General features: G+C 46.8%; 1 protein-coding gene across 3 annotated transcripts in view; it reads left to right on the forward strand.

Annotated features, from left to right (window-relative positions):
• Positions 1-21,763, forward strand: part of LOC100679295 (microtubule-associated protein futsch) — an 82,429-nt gene that overhangs the window by 1,203 nt on the left and 59,463 nt on the right. The window lies entirely within an intron of this gene.

A 21,763-nucleotide genomic window follows, 5' to 3' on the forward strand; every position in this document is an offset into this window, starting at 1 on the left:
TTACCTTGCCTAAGCGCACACAAAATTATTCATATCTCTAAACAAGGCATCCCTTCGAAGCCGCATCGAAAATCGAACAATTTACGAGCGGACACGACGTGATTTCGCGCGGACTTAAAAATAATACAGACCTGCACGCGCTCTTATATAACGCACCTACGTCCGTCTTCTTTGTTCTCGCGCGCGCTGCAGAAAAGAGCCGCGTGTAAATATTGTCGAGAGAATATTAAACGCGCCAATCATCAGCTAAACAACAGCCGCATTCGACGCCATTATTCATTCATCGATTTTGATTTATAGCATTTTCATCGATCGGGCGCCGCTTCATTACCCGATTATGCACAATAGTCTCGTGTGTGCGTTGCCTAAAAAACAAACAACAGCCTCTCGCAGGCTAATGCGAGCGAGCCCGAGGTAATTGAACATGCTATGGTCTTGGATGTAAAAAAAAAAGTAAACTGGGTCTAGGAGCTGAGCAAAGGCGTGTCGTTCGCTGATTTCTCTTTCGCGAGCCTTTTTTCTCTTCCCAAGAGTTTACACACATACACTGCACTGCAGAGCAAAGCAGCATTGCCATAAAGATTTTACCGATTCTTATACGAGCGCTGGTCGATATCGGTACGTCCGTTTCGGACTTTCGATTGTTTTGCAATGGTTTTAATACCCAAAATCTTGAGAATTTCAGAGCCATATCGGCTGGGCCTGAACTTTCGAAAGTTCGCGACGTGCCGTGCGAGGCTCGTAACAGCGGTTTTTCGAGATTATTCCAAAGCCGAGCGACACGCCTTTTTCTCTCGGTTGAAAATTTGTATAACGTATACTCGATAAGCGATTCATTCACCATCACCTCACGAATATTATACTGTCGTCATCTGCACATAATATATTACATCATGATAATAATATAATATACTCCTAAATATACATATGTACATCAAATGTACACCCTCATATCGGCGCCGACACCCTTTTTTATTTGCAGGTCCTATATCATTTTTACGCTCGACATACCTTTGTTTGACATCACGCAACATGATTATTATATTTTGTTTTAGTTTTGTTTATTATACGACATTGTTGAATTGTGTGTTGAAGGATGAAAGAGAGCATACTATTTAATTGAATTACTGATAAATTACAACTCGCATACCGGCAATACAGTTATTTTATGAGAAATAGAAACCGCGAATGCAGTTGTCAGTTGCAATACAAGCACGACGAGAGTAGTTCATTTATTTTAAATTACAATGTTAAATTAATCATACTATAATTAAAATGCACCAGAGACGTATTTTACAGACCGAGATGATTACTGTAACATTTTCAGTATTTATTTTATAAATGAAATGTCCACGTTTGCCTAAACACTGCGGTTAAGAGCATTCCATCAAATTTTAGCGCCGACTTTACTCGGATTTGAAACCTTCGATGTTTCAGTTTTAAATTGCCATTATCATGTCACATGTGTGGGTTCGCTTTCGCTTGCAAGTTGATAATTCATTATTCTCCTGCTCTTAGCCAAAGTGAATTCTTAATGCAAAAAATTTACAATTCTTCTCTTTTCTAATTATTCTCTAACGACGCCAACTCATTCTTTCCCATACATATACCAAAGCGAGAAATAATAAAACGTTCTCAAATGCGGAGGTCTCAAACGGCTCGCGCGCGTTTTGCGCAGAATCGTATAAAATAAATGAGCCTTTGTTACGTAACATTAAGCTTCACAAAAGGGCTCTCTCATTTCTCGATGTTGCCAAGCAACGTGGAGTCGGCGAGTAGAGCGGAGAAAGCAACAGGAAAATAATCGATCTCAAAGGAAGCGAAAACTTGAAAAGCACAAAAAGTCACACACTCTTTTCGTCGCGCATCAATAAAACACGCCTCAAGAAAGTTGTTTACATTTTTGCTGTCAGAAAAGCCGCGCGCTGGTATTATGGCCGCTATACGCCGTGGTGTACAACAAATTCGGCTCTCGTCGTCCTCGACCGTGCATCGGCGGCTCGCTTTTTTCGAGGAATCTCCTTCGAACTAGTAATAAGGGACACGGGCGTCTCTCTTCTGGTCTCTCTCTCTCTCTCTCTCTCTCTCTCTCTCTCTTTCTCGGCCGCAGGAGAGCGAGAGAGGTATACGAGGCAGAGGAAGAGAGAAAGAAAGAAAAGATCGGGCCGCGATCTCCACCACGGCAAACCTGTTTCGTTTCGGCCCGACGCGAGGCCTTTTTCGCGCTCCAAGAGCAGCGTGTTATGTATAGAGGCATGTGTGTGTGTGTGTGTGTGCAGAGCGGGGGCTTTTCGACGCTCTTCGCTGCGCTCCTATCTAGCAAGAGATAGTGCTGCGTGTATGTATGTGTGTGTGTGCGTTGAGCCGAAATGAGACTCTTGGCACTGATCCCTCTTCCGAGCTGCTGCTGCTGCCGCTATACTCTAGCTCTTCTCTTTAGGCCTGTGTTGTAGTCGAAGCAGCGAGCATTTTTTTCTTTCCTTTTATCCACTGCGGCTGGTTCAATTATTTACAAGTTTATCTGATTCGCCGATAGCGAGAGCTTTGGTTTTTGCGTCTTGTTGCGGCGGCAAGTTGTTAATTGGGTTATTAGCTTGTTATGGATACTTTGGTCTGTGTTTGCGCATATCGGATGCCGCGAGCGTGAATATTGCGGGATCGGCCGATTCAATTTCGGCGGACGATTTGCTCGAAAATACACGGTCTATTGTGGTCGCAACAGCGACGACGACGTATGGTTTCAAAACGTAATCTCATACGAGCGTATATACGAGGATTAGTGTAATATAATGGATTTGTTGAGAGGAAAATCAAAAAATTAACATTGATTTATATAACGTTGTAGAATACATGTATGTGCACTTGACGTTTTCATTCAAAGTTTAACGCGCGCGCCACATTATACGGCGTATTGTACTGCGGCATCATGGTAATGAATATAACCTCATAACAGTAAATATTATATAGACGAGCGCGTAAAGCTCGTGGGCGAGTTGTCCACGCCTCTATGTATATACGCGACGTAAATATCTTCATACCTTCGTAAAAAAGAAGGCTCTCTCATTTACAAGGCTCTAAAGTACAAGATGAGGTAGATTTGTCGTTCAATCTTGCGCTGCAGCTCTCCCTCAGTCGCATTAAAGTACGTACAACGTCTTCAGCGCCTCTCTCTCTCTCTCTCTCTCTCTCTCTCTCTCTCTCTCTCTCTCTCTCTCTCTCTCTCTCATTTCGCGTGAACCTGCTCTCGCGCGTTCGCGCCTTTCGACATGTCATTCTTATATAACTCTGTAGAGGGAATATTTTCCCGTTGCAGCATCGAACGCACGCACTCGCGGTAAATGGTAATTTTTCAGTCAAGTACCTATGTATGCACAATCGCACTTGCGAATCGACAAGACACGTACCGCCTCGATGAACATCAAAATGATTGAAAATGGTTCAAAAACAATTTTTCAATATTTAAACGTGCTCTATATCGACTAACATAGCTCAGCCATTCGAGTATCTATTTGCCTCTTATCTCTCTCTGTTCCCCGCAGTGCTATCTTCCTTTCTTCCTCGGTCATCGCCACCGCCGCCGCCGTCGCCGCCACCGTTCTCTTGAAGGGACTCGTCAATATTCCGATTGGCTCCCTAAAGCGACGCGTTCAGCACACACACGCACACTACAGCGGACATTTTTTTCTCTTTCTCGTCGCGCGCAGACTTATTTGCTTAGCTACCGGTTTTTAGAATGACTACCTTCTTCGTTGCCTTCCTGGAAATTCCTTTCGTGGACGTTCCGTGCGAAATTTTGCGCCGATTTTCTAAAAGCCACGTAGCTTAAGATTTTCTCGGATCTGTGGTGCCACGTGCGTACATGACGGTTAAAAATTCCGATCATACATCAGGGAAATCATCCATTAAAGCCCAATCAATTCCGCGCGCGTGCGCGCGTTCATGATTCTCCTGGGGAATTTTGAAATCCTCGCACAATGAGATAATTACAAAGTTGATTCTCCGCGCGCTCGCAACAACGTGTTGACCCATATGTTCTAGCCGCACACACTTACCAGAACCTTGACGTCGTCATCGCAGGACTGTACACGTGTTACATTAAACGCGGACACGGCTGACGCGCTGAAAATTGGATTACCTTTTACACACTGTGTATGTGTATACACGCGGAATTTCATTACATCGTGGCTTAATCTCGAATATAGAAAAATCCATTCATCGAACGTAAACAATCAACAGTATCTTTTTTTCATTGCGCGCGGACACTTTTTTCGCTCTCCACCCCATAACGCACGATATTGGTCCATATTCAACGAACGCTTGATTGCATTGCGCTCTGCAATATCGCATTGAAGAGATTGAAGCGGCCCGTTTATATCCTTTGCCCTGTGCCGTTGTTTCATATATCGAATCAAGATTGAGAAAGTCTTTTTTCGCTTTCGTTCCTCGAGTGCGAACTCGACTGCAGCAGAGACTGGCGGAATTGCTTTCCTCTCCGCTGCTGCTGTATACCGAAGGCATTAGCGGAATATAGAAAGCGAGATGATTTAATATTGCGCGCGGAGATTCCATCTCTCGATCCGTCGATAGCTGCTGAGAAGCATTATATGGGGGCTTTTCAATTATAGCCATACGCTCGCCCCGAGTAAACGCAATTATACAATCGCATCGGCATTAAGGCCGCATAAATTCCTCCTGCGGATGCAAATTCTCCTAACCTCGTGTTCCCGTATAGCAAGCAAGCTGCACTCGTTAATTCCCCGCGCGGTTAGATCGTTAAAAGGCGCGCGCGCGGGCATAGTTATGCCAAAACCTTCGAGAGAAGCTTCTCTCGTGGCGTATATGCAAAGTCTGAGAATCCTTTTGAAGAACGCGCGCGGAGAGGACGCCTTGGTCTTTGACGCGCAGCAGCGGCACCGATGAGAGAGGGTTAAGAACAAAGCTAGAGATATGCTGCGGAAGAGGAGAGAAACATTTTTTTCGAGCAAGCAAGCGACGACGATGGATTAAAATTTGAAACGATCCGGAGCTATACAGTCTGCGTGTCGTGTTAAGTTCATCGGCGAGGCTCTATCCGTCTTTTCCGCACTTGTGGCCGCGGCCGTAATAACAAATACTAATCATTGCAATTACAGAGGGGTGATAAATTAAGCCGGCATCCAAACAAATGGCGTCGTCCAGCGGCATAGCGGCAGCAACGACGGGCATTTTATCCGCGTGCGCGCGCTCGAGAGAAGCAAATAGAGACAAAGAGTAGGGCTGGAGCAGCAAGAGGGAGGGACGAGGAAACACAGAGCGAGAGAGGGAGAGAGCGGAATTTATGTCGCGCGCGGCGGTTCTGCATATGCATTAGCAGCGGGGGAGAGAGAGAGAGAGAGAGAGAGAGAGAGAGAGAGAGAGAGTCGGGCTTCCTTTTTCGCCTCTTTCATTTTCTTCTGCGCGCGCCTCTCGGCTCCGCGCGTGCGCAGTCCGAGCGTGTTTTTGGCGCTGATGCCGATGCCGAAAAGTCGCGTCGGTAATCGACGAAATCATTAGCGCGCGCGGCCAGGCGGCGGAGAAAGATCGGTTTTTAACTTGCATTATTCAGTGGTTGGCGGAGAGCTTGTGTGTTGCGCGAACGCGTATAATGTGTGCGCGTCTTGCAGGAGAGAGAGATACGGAGGCCTCTTTCGCGCGCGCACTCGTGCGCCAGATAGTGCGCGATTCATAATGTATTTGTTTGCGGACGATCTTTCGCGGCTCGTTTTTTTTTTGTTCTCGTATTTCGGATGCTCGATTGTGTATTACGAAGGAGAGTTTGGAAGTATGCGGGTATTACACTGTAGCGTTAACCTACTGTCTTAAAGGTGGTTATATAGGGCTCGTGAGATTCCATTGTCATCAGAACGAAGCGTCGTGGAAGTGTATGGGAGATAATAGGCACACGCTGTAATTACGTGGGCTCAGCGTGGAGTAACATTAGAATATTTCGTGTACTCTCGAGTTTCTCGATCGCAGCAGCTGTAATTGCTCGTAACTCCAGGTCCCCAAGCTCGAAAAGCCAAAACCAGTAGCTCCTCTAGTAGCTCATAAATATTCACTCAATTAATCCATAGCCACGCCGTTCATTAACGATCCCGCCAACCGAACTATACCGCAATCATCCGCATATACCAGCACATATAATTTCAGTTTATCAGCGACGCTCGATCCCCCACAAACTTCTTCGCGACAGTATAGCACGCATAGTCCGTCCACACAGTCGGAGAAAACTCGCAGCAAATACATACACGCATACGCGATAGCGTTATCGGTGGCGTTCGTTCATAATCAGTCGGGTATGCCCGGGCCGTACATAGAAATCGAGCAACGGCTCGCTCTCTCGCTTGATAAATCAGAGAGAGCCTTGGCAACGCCACCGAACTGATCTTTCTTGAGCGGGAGAGAAATTGTCGCTCGACCTTTTTTTCGCCGGTTCTTTTGGTATTCGCTGTGATCGATGGGTTCCTTTTGAGTTTCGCCGGGATGCGGCGAGGTTTATTCATGATTCTGGGGTATAGTACATTTTTGGCAGGGCGGAAGAGGCGGAGAGGAAAGATTCTTTTGACTAAAGCCGAGAGTAATTGAACGGTTTTACGTGCGCGCTTTGTGTGAATCTCTAATTGTCGAGGCGTTCGCTGAATAATTTATGAATCGAAAATGAGATAAGAGAAAAGTTCAAGAAGGCCGCTGCTGTGTGTGAGCACGTGCGTGTGTCAAACCATTATTGTCTCTCGAGGAAAGCGAAAAAATGTAAACAGCGATACGTTTAAACGATTCAAAATATCGCGAGAGTGTGTACACACACGCGAAAACACGAGATCGCGTTATCTGAAGAGAGAGATAAAGTACGTAGGAAGAAATCAAGCGAAAATCCAAACAAAAAGTTCGAGCGTGTGTGAGTACGGAGTTTCCACGTGGAAAATTGTGAGAGATAAAGTAGCAGAGGCAAATACGAAAACTGTGTGCGGATTCAAAACTCTCTCGAGGATTTAGAAGATTCCGCACGCTCCGAGTTATGCACGTTCCTCTCGCCCGAAAGATTTCGCTTCGAACTATTTCTTGCGCTTCTCTATCTCACCCCGGATTAACAAAGATTTCGCCCGCGAATTCCAAATTTTTCAGGCAGTACTACAACTGAATTCCTCCTTTAATATTAACAACGCAACGTTAACATTTCCGTTTTCAAAACGAGCATAACAAGCCAGACCGATCCACCGCGATCCGTCTTTGATTTCACGAACTCGGTGCGCTACAGCGATACTCTCAATAGCAGCATCAGTCGTGGATTTTGGCGCGTCTGTATAGTAGGCGGAAACCGAGTGGGTATCTATCTATCGTATAGCAGTACAAGCACACCGTAGCAAGCGGCAGCAGCGCAGTCGAGCCTCTATGACCCGCTGCGCTGCCTTGGCTCTCGGCTCAGGCCGAACTATGCGAAGCGAGACGCGAATAGAATCGAGGCTCTCTCTCTCTTGCTTACTTGCTTGCTGCTTCCCCTCGCACACACACACGCACACACACACGCACAAACACGGGTCTCTGACGTCGTGTGTCCGACGGCCGCCGCCGCGACTCGAGCCTCTTTTCTGCACGCAGCGCTGCCGCCGCTGCAGTGACGCAGGCAGAATAGAAGTATCAGAGAGCCGCTCGCGCAGAGGCTATTATTCTTCGTTTAAATATTCCTCCAGCGCGTGTAATTCATGCACTTTATATTCTCTCTTTTTCTCGATCGCGCCGGTGTTTATGCCGCGCGCGCGAGTTACGTGGCTGATGCTTTTTTTCGTTAATGCTGTAATAGTTCGCGCGATGATTATAGGAGCAGCGAGTCGGGGGCAGTCCTCGAATGGCCGATGATATGGGTAATGCTGCTGCCGTGCGGTCTTATGGAAAGAACGCGATGATTTTTTGTCGGGGCATGCGAGAGCGGCGGTAAACAAGTGCGGCAGCGCGGCGGGAGAGTTGATGGAAGAAGTCGGCGCGAAAATTGCTTTAATTTTCTCTCCAGCTTGCAGATTTCTGCAATGTAGCGGCGCATTAGTGTGACCTCTTCTTGCAAAGTGAAAAAATTGTCGTGATTAAAGGTTAAATATGCGGCGGCGGACGGTGTAATTATTATACGCGGAATTTATATTTTTCCGCTAATAGGATTAAGCGGATTTCGCGCGTATGAACGTTTTCCGAAATTAACCAACGTATATATATGGAGGCTAATTTTTTACTCTCCATTCCCTCTCTCTCTCTCTCTCTCTCTCTCTCTCTCTCTCTCTCTCTCTTCTGGGAGAAGAGGAGATTTCGGTATCACAGGCCGGTCTACGCTAGCTCGCACGGATAATCCGGCGTTGCTGCGCGCGAGTGACATATGGCTCAAATGAACGCGAACCAGACGTCTGTCTGCGTGTGTGTATGCGAATGCGGTGGTTTCAGGGGGTGTACTGCTGCAGAGATTTACTTAGCGCGTATGCGATTGTATGCCCCCGGTGTGTATTTGAGAGGGAAAGAATTTGAAGCTCGTCGTACACCTAACAAAGTGATATAACTGTGAGTGATAAGCATCGATTCGCAATCATACATACTTTGATTGCTACTTTGTTTGATCAAAGATACATAAGGTAATACCTTGGCGTGTAACGAAAATTATTTCAATTACGAAAACAACCAATTATATTATAGACGTGCCGGCTCGCGAATGTTTCCGTGCACGCATTAGTAATATGTATTATATTCATCCGAGTCCGACTAGCTTCAGCTCAGTTAATACACAGTAGCTCTACCGAAGCGTAATTCGCTCAGAATTCCAAATTCGCTCGGTGTGCTTTGACTATGCACACACTGTTTTAATACCATCCGAATAATTCTCTATCACTCATTTATAGTACCGCATCCACGTTTCATATAACTTTTCATTTTCACGATGCTTTGATCGCGACCCCACGGATTCGGTGTGATCCTCCAGCAAAGGGAAAAAATGTATATTATATACAAGTCCTTTCGGAGGAAGGAACAATCGCAAAGCGAACCGCGCGCGCGAATATAAGCGACCACAAAAGAACAGCCAAAAAGCCAACAATGACAGCGATAATGATCGCGAGTTGAGAACCGTTCGCTATGCGCGCATCGCTTCTTATTAGGCCGAGAGAGGCAAGAGTAGAGTGAGATAGAGAGAGAGAGAGAGAGAGAGAGAGAGAGAGAGAGAGAGAGAGAGAGAGAGAGAGAGAGAGAGAGAGAGAGAGAGAGAAACGAGAATTCCCAGCGGCAGCGCGACGTGGAAGGAAAGGCGTTTCGAAAGTGCGAGCGACACCTTGGGCGCTGCCGCTGCTTCGTACACTCGAGAGTGTCTCGCCTACTGGGCAAATTTTGTTCGCTTGTTCTCTCTCTCTCTCTCTCTCTTCTGCACTGTCTTCGTCGTTTCCCCCGACGCGGCAACAGTCAGCGCGCGATAAGAAAAATTTTCTGCTCCGGAGTAGAAGAAAAGTCCAGGATTTTCGAATGCTGTTAAACTTTCTGCGGTGATTACGTGTACACTGGTTTATCGACGCAAGTCCTATAAACGAGTATACAAACCGCGGATAGTTACGATTCACAAACGAGCCGATTCTCATCCAGCCAAATCAAGGGGTTAGATAACGCCGACATTGCAGTTCTCTCTTCAGTACCATAATCCACGCGTATATTCGCACGGCTGTTGACATCATCATCAAACCGACTATAGTAGCTCTTCCCAACTAAGGCCGCTCGCGTGCAAGCAATCACAATGCAAGGAGAACCGAGAGCTCCTGCCGCGATAAATATGAGAAATTCAGCAACTACTTGATGGCCATACTGCTGTGGAAACGCGTGGAGAGAATTTCTTTTTATTGAAAATAGGAGATTCCGAGAGAGAAGAGAGGACACGCTTAGAAAACGCGACGATGTGATAAAATGCGTTGTACTCCGTGTCCTTCGCGTCTCTTCTGTATAGCGTGCTATTAGAAGATTTCTGCAGTTATCATAAAAATACTCTCGGTTATGTGTGCGCCGTGTTATAACCTTGTAATTATGCGAGTTTATAGCGAGAGAGAAAGACAATGCAGAGCGTAGATTATATTAATAGTATCGTGAGATATATATTTACCATTAACAAAACTAACTGATGCACTGCTTGAGAGAAAGCACGACGATGAAACGGAAAATCTGAGATGTTATATTAAATATTTAAATTAAAAACCCCATATTTTCTATTAATCAGCTAGAGGATTAAAAGCGCAAAGGAGAGAGGAGAAAAAGAGCCACTGTATGCTCTTTTCCACGGCTTTCATAAGCACTTATTAACTCCAACGCGATAATCCGCGCGTTCTTTACTCTCGGCTCCTGCACTACTTGGAAAAGTGCAATCCTCGAAAAAAGCCGTAGGGCAATTTATTCTCCGATTTTCCATCGCAGATAACGCGCCGTGTTCGGGACAAATTCGCATTTGTTTCTTCGAAGAAAGAGGGCTGCTAAGCCGTTCGGTTAAACAAACAGAGAGAGAGAGAGAGAGAGAGAGAGAGAGAGAGAGAGAGAGACGGCCGGTCCTTGCGCATTATATATATATATATATATATATATATATATATATATATATATATATATATATTTAATGCAATGTTCGTTCGTGCGTCGCTGCTGAGCTTGTACTTTGTTGCGGCGTCGCGCATAAATACATGCAAATTTTCTCCTCGGCTTTTGCATCTCTCGCTAAGAGATAACACTTGCGAAATCTCATAATACGTCGGTCTCAGTGTCGGAAAAGCAAGAAAATCGTGCGTCTTCAGTAGTCTTAATCGCTCGTGAATTCTATGAATGATAAAGTTCTGTCTTTGGATTTATTGAAGAAATTTTTCCCCATAAAGCTTCTTTCCATCGAAGAGAATCATCGGCACGGTGTAAAACTCCAAGTGATGTACGCGCGCGTGAGATCGGCTCTTATCGATTCGATTTCGTAACGCGCGCGACGGCAGCAGCGATGGCGGCGGAAGCATCGCTGATGCGAAGAGCGAAAGAGAGAGAGAGAGAGAGAGAGAGAGAGAGAGAGAGAGAGAGAGAGAGAGATATTGCCCAGAGCCATATGTCGGAGAGGAGAGGAACGAACGGACTCGTCGCGCTGAAATCGTCGACGAGCAGTTGATATCAATTGCACTGCCACCGTTCGCGCGACGAGTTTGAAGGTTAAACGCGTGCCACGTGCGGATTCGATTTTGTATTACACACGTGTGACTTATAGTCCAGCTTCCTTTTCTCTATCTGGTTATCCGATTGTATATCGCACACGCCGAAGCGCGGCGATGAATTACAAGATTAAACGCAGTCTATTATTTAAACCATCAGCTGCAGAGTGTGTATCCGCAAAATCGATATATCAATCGATAGTTAATAACAAGCCAACATTCAGCGGCGTCAAAGAGCCACAGCGGCAGCAGCGGTGGATAGCGAAAAAGGCCACTGAAACTCGCTTCACTTTCGCAATCGATTCTGCCCCCGCCCCATCCACGCACACATACACGTATACACGTTCTTCTCCCCACTGTAGCGGCTGCGCCACAGCCGATGTGTATATACGTGCACACGCAGCAGCAGCAGCAACAGCAGCAGCGAGTCGGTAAAGCGAGACGCGTCTCTGGTTTTGCAAGGGCTCTCCACCGCGCGCGAGAGACCGCAAGTGAAAAAAGCCGCCGCTGCTGTGGGCGAAAACATTCTCCGCCGCGACGAACTTTGTCGATTAATTTTGTTTTTTCGGAGAATTGGAGATATCTCAACTTTTGATTATGATCGATGCAGTTGAATTGCACGGATGTATGTGGCGGCGGAACTGCTGTCGTGCAGTACTTGCGAGAACGGAGGTGCGCGGGCGAAGCGCTAATTGATCTCTCTAAGTAACTTTAATGGAGGCAAATATCTTTTATCTCGCGGTTGAAGCTCTCTCTCTCTCTCTCTCTCTCTCTCTAAGCTGTCCGAGAGATTTTCACCAATGGCTAAAAATAGAGAGAGTTTTGTACGCCGCAGCCTCTCGCGGCGACCTCCGCGCATTTTCAGGAAGCTGCAATTTTATCCGATGAAACGAACGCTGCTGCTGCTCGGCTAAAATCCAATAAACGCCGATTATTCGTGTACTAATTGTGTTACGTATTAACGATTGCTGCATCGCGGTGCATTACTTATGCCTGCTGCGGCTGAATAAAATATACGATCCCGCGGATATCTATCTCATATGCGACCTTTTTCATCTGATTACGTGTACTGGAAAAATTGACTATTTTTATAAGGTCAATGCGTTTATGGTTTCTCGGAAGAACCTACCAAGTCCAGTTTTAGGGTAAATCGAGTTAAAAGCTATTTTCTCGGTTTCATGCTTTTTGGACAAAATTTAGATTAAAGGAGATGAAAACATAATGTAAACATTGTACAGCTAAAACGAGTCTCGAGAACATGGTTGGTACGCTTTTGGATAGCTCGTTGGACTGCTAAATTACCGCGGCTCAGATTCATTAACTATTGAGAAATCTCCATACTTATTGCATCTTTGAAAAAAGAGATTCAGTTATAAGCTCAGAGGTTAACTATCATATCCAAGTCACATTGCAGTCAAGGAACTGCATTTGATATGAGCGAACTACTCTTTTCTCAGTTTCTGGATTGTAGAATCTTGTTACTGAACTTCGAGCGACTGCATATTAAATTACTACTCGAGTAATCTAAAAATGCAGTGGCTCACCCACTTGAACGTAATAAAGTCATTTCTCGGAATCCGAACTTTTTCTCCTGCACACCCGCACACAACAGTAAAAAAACACGCGCCTAAAACGCTCCCCCGCATGAGGTCGTTAGAGTGACACGCGCTTATCGCGACGAAAGTGCACGCGCTGCGTTGAATAAACGAGCACGAAGTCGTTAAATTTTTTTTTCATGAAACCGAGTTTAACAGATTTTTCCTCTCGACTATTGTCAATACGCGCGGTGGAAGAGAGAGAACAGACTGTATAAACTGTCGTTTTTCCGCGCGCTTAATTAAGGTATACTATATGCGTGGGTTCAGGTAAAGTTTTTGCAGAGTTAAGCGAATGTTTAATTCAATAATGTCTGATTGCACACTTAAAAAACAATCCGCGGCCGTATACAGTTTTTCTGTGGCCGAGAAGAAAAGTCTCGAGAGAGAGAGAGTATAAACATATAGGTATACAAGCGAGAAACCGTAAAATAACTCACAGCAGCAATCCAACGTTTAATTATAAGCGAAGCCCTTGAACTCCTCCCTTCAAACCTCTCTCCCTCTCGCCATGGCCTTTACCCTCCTAAATCATCGAAGACCATAATATACATTCTTAAACTCGTCTTTACGCAGTAAAAGCAATCAGTCGTCGACGTAACTAACGCAGCAGCAGCGCACGACTCGAATCCTTGCAGGATATAATACAAGAGGCATATAACGTTTCCTTTCGCGCTTGCCGCTGAAAATTTCGCGCGCGCGACTGCAGCAGCGCCGGTAAGTGGGTCACTGCCTGCAGCCTCTCTGCTGTTGCTGCTGCTGCTGCGCTAAGGTCGAGCTCGCGCCATTAAGATTTTTCTCTCTTATACTTGAGAGCCGTTCTCGAGAGCATGACTTTTTTCGCCCCGCCGGGCTTAGCCAGGTGAGGGAATTCGCTGCGAGGATTGTCGAAAATTCAACTGGAATTCGCTGCGAGAGAATCACTCTCTCTCTCTCTCTCTCACTTTGTGCCGGGGGAGAATTTTCGGCGCGTTGCCCTAATGGGAAATATACAATAGAATTTGAGTTTTTGTATTTTCGAAACCCGCAGATTCCCGAAATACTGCAGGAATTGAAGTTTTTGCTAGTTTGCACCGAGCATCTCTCACACACTCATACGCACGCGTTACGTAACGCAATCGCGCGTGCATTATTCGGACTCTAGTGCGTTATCTAACGGCGGAGGTGACGTGGATATAGTGCCGATGTTCCATGGTTTCATTATTATCGCATTGCCGACTTAGCTGTGATGACGTGACTTTAATGCTAGGAAATTCGAATTTTCTGATTAGTGCAGCGGAAATCTTTGCGAGGACCCTAACGCGTACAAAAGAAAAAGTAGATTAGTATAATTTCCCGAGCTAACCGTTGGTTGTGCTCATAGTTCTCAGCTAACAATCGATGGTTTTGCTCCGCGAAGTCGGTTTAACAACCAGTGGTTATACCGAGATAGAGAAAGAGAGAGAGAGAGAGAGAGAGAGAGAGAGAGAAATCGTTACATAACGCGCTTGATCTCACCTTGAACAGAACCTGCTGCGCGTGGAGCCCGAGAGAAAAAAGGCGTTATACATGATTCTATTAAAATATCGCGCGCGCGTTTTCTATAATCGAATATCTCGCGCTTATCTCGCGTGTTATCGATTAGTGTCTAATTTATTCAAACAGACGGCTAAACGCCGATGATAAGCGCGCGAAACGAAGCTATTTATGTATTTTCCTATTGTCTGCAAGAACTAATGCACGACGCGGCAATAACGCCATTAATATTTACTCGCGGTATCTCTCCTCGCGCCTCCGCTCAATTTCATAGCGGATCATAAGACAATATACCATGCTCCCTCGGGAATCGTCTCCATTCCACGGATCTTCTATTTTTCGCGGCCAAGAAAACGAGTCATTCCCTCCTCCGTATAGACGAGCGTCGGCGCATCAGAACCACAGATATTCCGCCGCTCTTTTCTCGGCGCAAAAGCGTGACGCGGTCAAAAGCCTCCCACAGTACCGGGCCTGTCCCGGAAAACAGAAGCTTCTCTTCGAGATCGGTATAGACTCAAGGATGAGCAAAAATCGACGCGACGAATGGGAGAGATGTTTTTTCCTCGAACTGAGCACTATTTTCGTGAGAACTGCGATCGAATTGAAAAAAAGAATGAAAAATCACATCCGCGCCGCAAAGAAACGGCACACACCGCCGCCGCGTCGCCATTAATTATCGGCAATTTACAGCCGCGCGCACGCACACTCCGAAAAGCTCTGCTTTACAGCCGCGCGTAAAATTCAAAAACTCCGCAGCCATACTCGGCCCTTAATACACAGCTTTTAAGAGCTGCGTGCATAGCCACGTAGCCAGAAACGCACAGGCGGATCCGGGCGTGCGCGCAGGTAACGGCGAAAAAAAGAAAGAGCTGCTGCGCCAACTCGCGCGCTCGGGAAAGACGCGGCGATAAAAAAAAAGAAGAAGAAAAAGGAAGACTCGCGCAAAGTTTTTACGAGTCCTCGTATTCCTCTCTCGATACACGCGCCAACGGTTCTCTTGTCGTTCGTAAACACACCGCGCGCGCGGCCTCTTATCTGCGGCCTCGCGACGAGCTCCGATCTCTTCGACCGCGTGTGTATATGCCGTGTCTCTCTCTCTCTCTCTCTCTCTCTCTCTCTCTCTCTCTCTCGCTGGGGATAGAACTATGTGTATATGTATAACGCTACGGGTGAGTTATGCGTGTTTTGGAGCGGCGAGGGAGAATGGGGGGGGGGGGCAGCCGATGATCTTTTATTTCGCGCGATGCTTTACAGCCGTCGATCTCGTTTTATCGTGTCGTTGTTCCACTGCTGCTGTGTAACTGGCTTGTTTCGCTCTCGTCCGGCCGAAAGAGAGCGAGCTGTAGTTCCAGGAGCTTCCAACGCGTGATTAGTTTTCTTCTTTTCTCCGTCGATGCGATGACTGCTCTGAATGTCTCGTATATCGGGACGTTGCGGTATGAAATTGTAATCGGGCTCGAGTATTACATCAGCGGTATAGTATAGTCCAGCTAAAATACATCGAAAAGCAGGGATTCATTAAAAGAGCAAAAAAAAATTAGGACTCCCCTTCGAGTCGAGCTAAAAAATCTCGCCGCGTGTGGATGAATGGCCATAATGCGCGCGCCCGACTGCTTCTTGTTGTTTGCCGGCGCTATTATAATGTATACGATATACTGGGCGCGCGAAGGCATTACGAAACACACACGGCTTTCTATCTCTCTCGATAAAGTGTATCATTGAAAAGTCGCGCTACCGCCGCGCGCGTTGAGTATATGCCTTTTATTAATTCATGCCTCGAGATAAAGCCTTTTATTAATGCTATTTTTACGCTCTTACGGCTCGTATCTCGCCTCATAACTTTGGATAATTTAATAGCGCATACGTTACCGTATTTACGCTGCGGAATAGGCTCGAGTGCGAGATACAAAAACTCTATACGAGAGCTTTTCTGAAAAAGTGGCTAATGAAGGGTCCTCCTCCAAAAATTGAACGCACTCGTCCGCGTCCGTTCTCCATCGCGAAAAGCCCACTGTACAATACCTACCATTTCCTCTCGGCGCACGCACACGCAGCTGTGGCTCGAGGCTCTCTTTCTCTCTCTCTCTCTCGCGCACAAAGGGGGTGCGATTTCCGCGTGATATAAATACCGCTTCTGCTCTCTTGCGACGAATGTAGGTCGCTTCGCAAAGTGCCTGCACCTGAACGAGCTCGATTCCGCTCCGCCAAATGCCTCTCTCTCTCTCCCCCCACTCTCGCGCGCTCGTCGGGAAGATGTGTATAAGATACACGCACATAAGCGCTCGCGCGCACACACATACAGCCGAAGATACTGGATCTAAGCGCTGCTGATCTTGCGATCCCTTTTAAGGCGATCTATCTCGCGTATGTGGAGTAGTCGCTGCTGCTGCCGTTGGATGAATGGCTGCAGTCTGTGCGGGTGAATTCGCTTTCTTTTCCGAGAGAGATTTTATTGAGGGATAATGGCTCGGGAGAAGCGAGCGCGCGTGTGTGATTGAATTTTGTCTTCAGAGCGGCTTATTGTCAGGATAATGACACATTGTAACGTAATTAGGAAGATTTGATTCACCGGATAATTGCGGCTCGCTGAGCGATGCGTATCTCGCAAATCATCGAATCGTTTCGATCGCGCTTGTATACGTACTAACGATCCGCCGCCGCGAGTAATTGCCATTTACGAATAATCGCGTCGAAACATTGATAAGATCTGCTGGATTTATTTTCGAAACTTCAAAGTCAAGTAGTCCGAGGAGAACACGCGCGTGAAAATTTAAATCCGCGTTTACGCTGCACACTCGGACGAATTAAACCTGTAATGTTAATCATTGCGAAAAATTCATGAGACTATCCCTCCTCCTCCGCGTGCTCGAGGTACAAATCCAGACAAAGTGTTGTGAAATTTATTATTCACTTCTAGCACTTTACGACCGCTTTTCTTTTCTTGCGGCCGCTGTTAATTTCGTAACGCGGTTCCTGCGTTCTATTCTTTTTTCCTCCTGTTTTTTCGGCGGCTTCCAAAGCGCTTTTGTGCTATATCCTTTCGAATAGTACGAAAGTTAGCTTTTCTCTACTCGTATACAATTTTCATTGCGCGAAACACAGTCGGACACACGAATCTTATAACAACGGTACTTTCGAAGTTTCGTACCGGCCAAAAACTTCTGCGCCGTACAATGTACAAACGAACGCGAGTATATATCACTTTCACGAAGTTTAATTAGCTTAATGCCTTTTTTTAGGCTCCTTTCCCTACTCGCCCCGCACGAACTAATCTCTTTATCGCGATAACGATATTTTTCCCTCTCCGCGTATATAATACAGTGCGGACGCGTACGCTTTATTAATATCCTTCGTCCTCCTTGTGTGTTTTCCAAGCTACTCATGACTCGGCACTCTCATCGATTTTCCGAGGACAAAGCAGCGCGTATTTGCCAGGCTTTTTCTCCCACAGTGTATAATTCACCGAAAAAATCAAACCGTTCGCATTTTCCCCAGAAATTGCACTACAAGGATCCCCCTTTTTCCCGCTTCCCGTGAAAAATCCTTCGCATCTCGCGGCACTTCTCTCGCTACGTAGAGACGTATATAGCGCGCAAGCTCGAAAGCTCGCGAGGATGAACGCAGCCTCGGGGGGCGAACGTCTCTCCCTTGTATTATACGTTATGTCGCCGGCGCTGCGCGAGAAGCAAAGTGTCTCCTCTGGTATACCTTGAGGGCGACATACGTACGCTGCTGCTATATATACTGCTGCTGCAGTTTACGCCGTAATCCATGTAGACGTCCGTAGCACAGACCCACAATATTGTATGCGAGTATTAGGGCGAGATTCTGTAGATCTGAGATCTTTATATCCATTCGCGCGATCGATACGTACCGGTTTCACCCGAAGCGATCTTAAAACTAGGCTGCCGTCCGAGAGCGAGCGAGGGAGAAAAAAAAGAAGGAGCGAACCCGAGTAGAGCTCGGAAAGTTCTTGCGCTCGCGTGCTCAACAATTTATGCGGCGCGCAGCGAATTCCTCCAAAGCAGCGCAGGAGAAGGAGGAGGAGGAGTATATATATGGTATAGTCGAGTCTTCGGCTCGAGTTCAAACAAGTCGGGCCGAGTTTTCCGCACTTGGCGGCGCGGCGAGGCACATGTCAGCCGCGGCTGCTGCCGGCGAAGTTGAAGTTAGTTGAGGCTCGCTAGAAGGGAAGCCGACCGGTATTCATTCTATTCAGCATCTACTCGCTCTCTCTCTCTCCCTCTCGCGAAGTCCTCTCCGAAGTACTGTGGTATAGTAGTAGTAGTCTCGCTACGTGTTCTTGTGTACGTCGTCACGCTATGCGCTCCGCAGCACTTTGTCGACTGTCTCTCTCCCTCTCGCGAGCTCGCGAGCTTTTTTCGAATATTTATGCACTCCCGGCTTCGCTCGTCTTTATGCTTTGTTCGCTTCTTCGCATTTTTTTCGCTCGGTTCCCGCGCGCGCGCGTAATTGCGCTCCGCTTCTCTCTTTTATTCTTTCGCCCCGCCCGGACTATAGACGACTTTCGCTTTTCGTTTCAAATCGCGACGACGGTCGTGCATAATATACAGTTTCTTGCCTTCTGTATATAGCGCGACAGCTCCGATCGAATTAGCGTTTTAATCGCTTTGGGCAGTGCTCTGGAATTAGAGGCCGAAGTTGGAGTCGCGCACTCGTAATGCGAAGCACGTTGGGATTTTATATTTCCGAAGAAAATAAAGCTCGGCCTCTGATACGCTTATATGATTCCGAAAGTTTTCGAGACAGAGGCAGCTTGTCCCTCTTTCTTCTCCGAGAGCGAGAGGGAGCGACTTGTTTGCTCCTGGGCGCGGTTCAACAAGTTGCGCGATTGATCGCGAACCCGTTTTTCGAATAAGAAGAGGCTTCGCGTATGTACACTCTTTACGAGTTTAAACAGCCGGTCACGGGGATGATGAGAAGTAATTAGTTCAACTGGGTTATAAGGCGACCGCGCGTAATTTAGGGTTGCGCGCTTGATTTATGTTATCGTTACAAACGTTACAATGGAGGGGGTGGAAGAAAACGCGTTATGATTTATGAATTACGCGACGCCGTTATCGTAATACACTTTTGCGTCGCGGGCAACGTCGCTTATATTTATCAGCGTTAGAATTTATTCTCGCGTTAACAAAATTTTTGTCCTACGAATTCTCAAGCTACACTCGTTGCCCGTCGATTAGCCCACTTATCGCAGTACAATGATCCGAAAAGGTCTCAGCTACTGCAGACATTAAGATAGCAGCCGCGCGCGTAAAACGTCAGTCACGGCAAAATCCGAAGACTTACCCGGTACAGAAGCGTGGAGAACTTTGCATAGAAAATCGGGGAGGTGTCGGCCGCAAGAGCTCGACGATAATACGATAATCTCCCGATTCTCAACAGGCAATTTATCGGCGGTCATTGTACCGGGCACTCGCGCTTGCTTCGACCGCCTGATGGAGCGAATATGTAGCGCGCGAACACGCGCTCGCCTGTATAGAGTTTCATGTAGCGCGTGTATATAGGTATATATTCCGTGGAGCAGCCACCGCAGGCCGCGATAACATCGTTTTGTTCCTCGAGCGAGCAGCCGCGCCACACCGCATCTCGGGCACCGCCGTTCGAGCTTGCTCTATTTTCGTCGTGCGCACGCGACGAAAAAATTTGTAGCTTGCGGGAGAGCTACAAGATTGTAAAATAAAGTTCGATGCCTGTTTCGGTGTGTGTTTTTTTATAAGAGCTTTTACGAGGAAGATGTAGAGTTTTAAAAGTGCGTTGACATTTGACATTTCTGAAGAACAAAGAGCCGATTCTCGCATGCGGGCTGAAAAAGTCGGAAATTTTTTTGAAAAAACTATCCTTCCGTCATCGTCAGAACTGCAAGAATCCTCCGAAAAATAAAAGAACCGGAGGTCGAGCGAGCAAAGCACACATCTCGTCGGCCCTTGAACGAGCGCATGCGCGCGCCCACCGCGGTCGTACGCTCTTTTGTCATATTATATTCTTCCTTTTTATCACATCTTTTCCCTCGTCTTTTATCTACCCGGCATCCGTCAGTGGAGTGTGTCTCTAACTGCTCTGCTCTCCTCTTTATGAGGAACATAACCTCAAACACGATAAAACTACGCACTATAGAGTCCTCTTACTCTTTCCAACTCTCTTCGTTTCCATTCGGTTTCCTCGACGCGGCGCTCATTGTCTGCGCCAACGTGAAAAACAAGATTTTTCCGCCTCCACTCTATCGAACAAGCTCTTGTGTGTACCATTATTAATTTTCCTCTCTTCAGAGAGATCATACGTACAGCAGCCTTTCAAGCTCAGATAGCACGTTGATGCGCGGAAACGGAATAAACTCACCGCGAGGAAGCTCTGCAAAAGCTTCTCTTTCGTATAGAATCATCGAAACTGTAGTCGTCGGAACGAGTATTTCACACAGAATCGCGGAGAAGCTCGAATTACACTAATCGATTCTTGCGCGCGTACGCCGCAGCTGCAAGACAAACAGCCGGCGCTGCGGCATCGTTGAAATAACCTCCTTGAATTCAACATCCTTGCACGGCTACACTAGAGCATACATCATTAGGATTTCACCGCCATCGCTCTTCCGCAAAATCAGCACTCCAGACGACGAGCTGCTCTCTTCCCTCTTCTTTCCATTTCGGCAACCGCTGCCGCGCGCCCGCGCCACTTTTCAAGCGGTAGCTTCGAAAGATTTACCTCTTGCCGCGGCACGTAGCTCCGATAAAGATTCCGTGCCGCGTTGGATTCCAGCGGTGTACACCAGATAGTAGTCCGAAGAGACTCACTCGATAAAGATGGTCGTCCTCCGCTGCGGCCTCTCTCTCTCTCTCTCTCTCTCTCTCTCTCTCTCTCTCTCTCTCTCTCTCTCTCTCTCACACACACACTCGCGCGCGCCTTCCGTTGAAGCAGAGAGCCGAGAGAGAAAGAGAAGCAGACGCGGGAAGGGACTCGATTCCTCTTATACATATACATGCGGATAGCGGGGAGAATGGTAATGACGAGGATTTAATTAAACTTACCGAGGAATCCACCGAACGAGTCCCGCTGCTGCTGCTGATGCGCGTAGAAGCTGCTGCCGCTTGCGAAACTCGTCTAGCGCGGATGAATTTTAAATTCAGATTTTTATGACGCTCCTTCTGAATTTTGATGATTGAAAGTTCCGAGAGAGACTGCTGGCTCGGATGTGCTGTGTGTGTGTAGGTATGTTTTTTTACGAGGCTCGTTGGAAAGAGGTTACCGGAATAATGTGGATTCGAGGTTTTTCTCCCGCTGTTATAAATGCGTTTGCCACTTATTTGAAGATATCCCGTCTACGTAATGTCGACTGATCGATCGCATTTCAGCGGGAGGATCGTAAAAAACCTTGACAGTTATAACGCGATTCGAGCTTTAACGAACACGGAAATCTTGTTAGAATACCTCCCTTTC

Source organism: Nasonia vitripennis, chromosome 1 (assembly GCF_009193385.2).
Source record: "Nasonia vitripennis strain AsymCx chromosome 1, Nvit_psr_1.1, whole genome shotgun sequence".
NCBI lineage: Eukaryota > Metazoa > Arthropoda > Insecta > Hymenoptera > Pteromalidae > Nasonia > Nasonia vitripennis.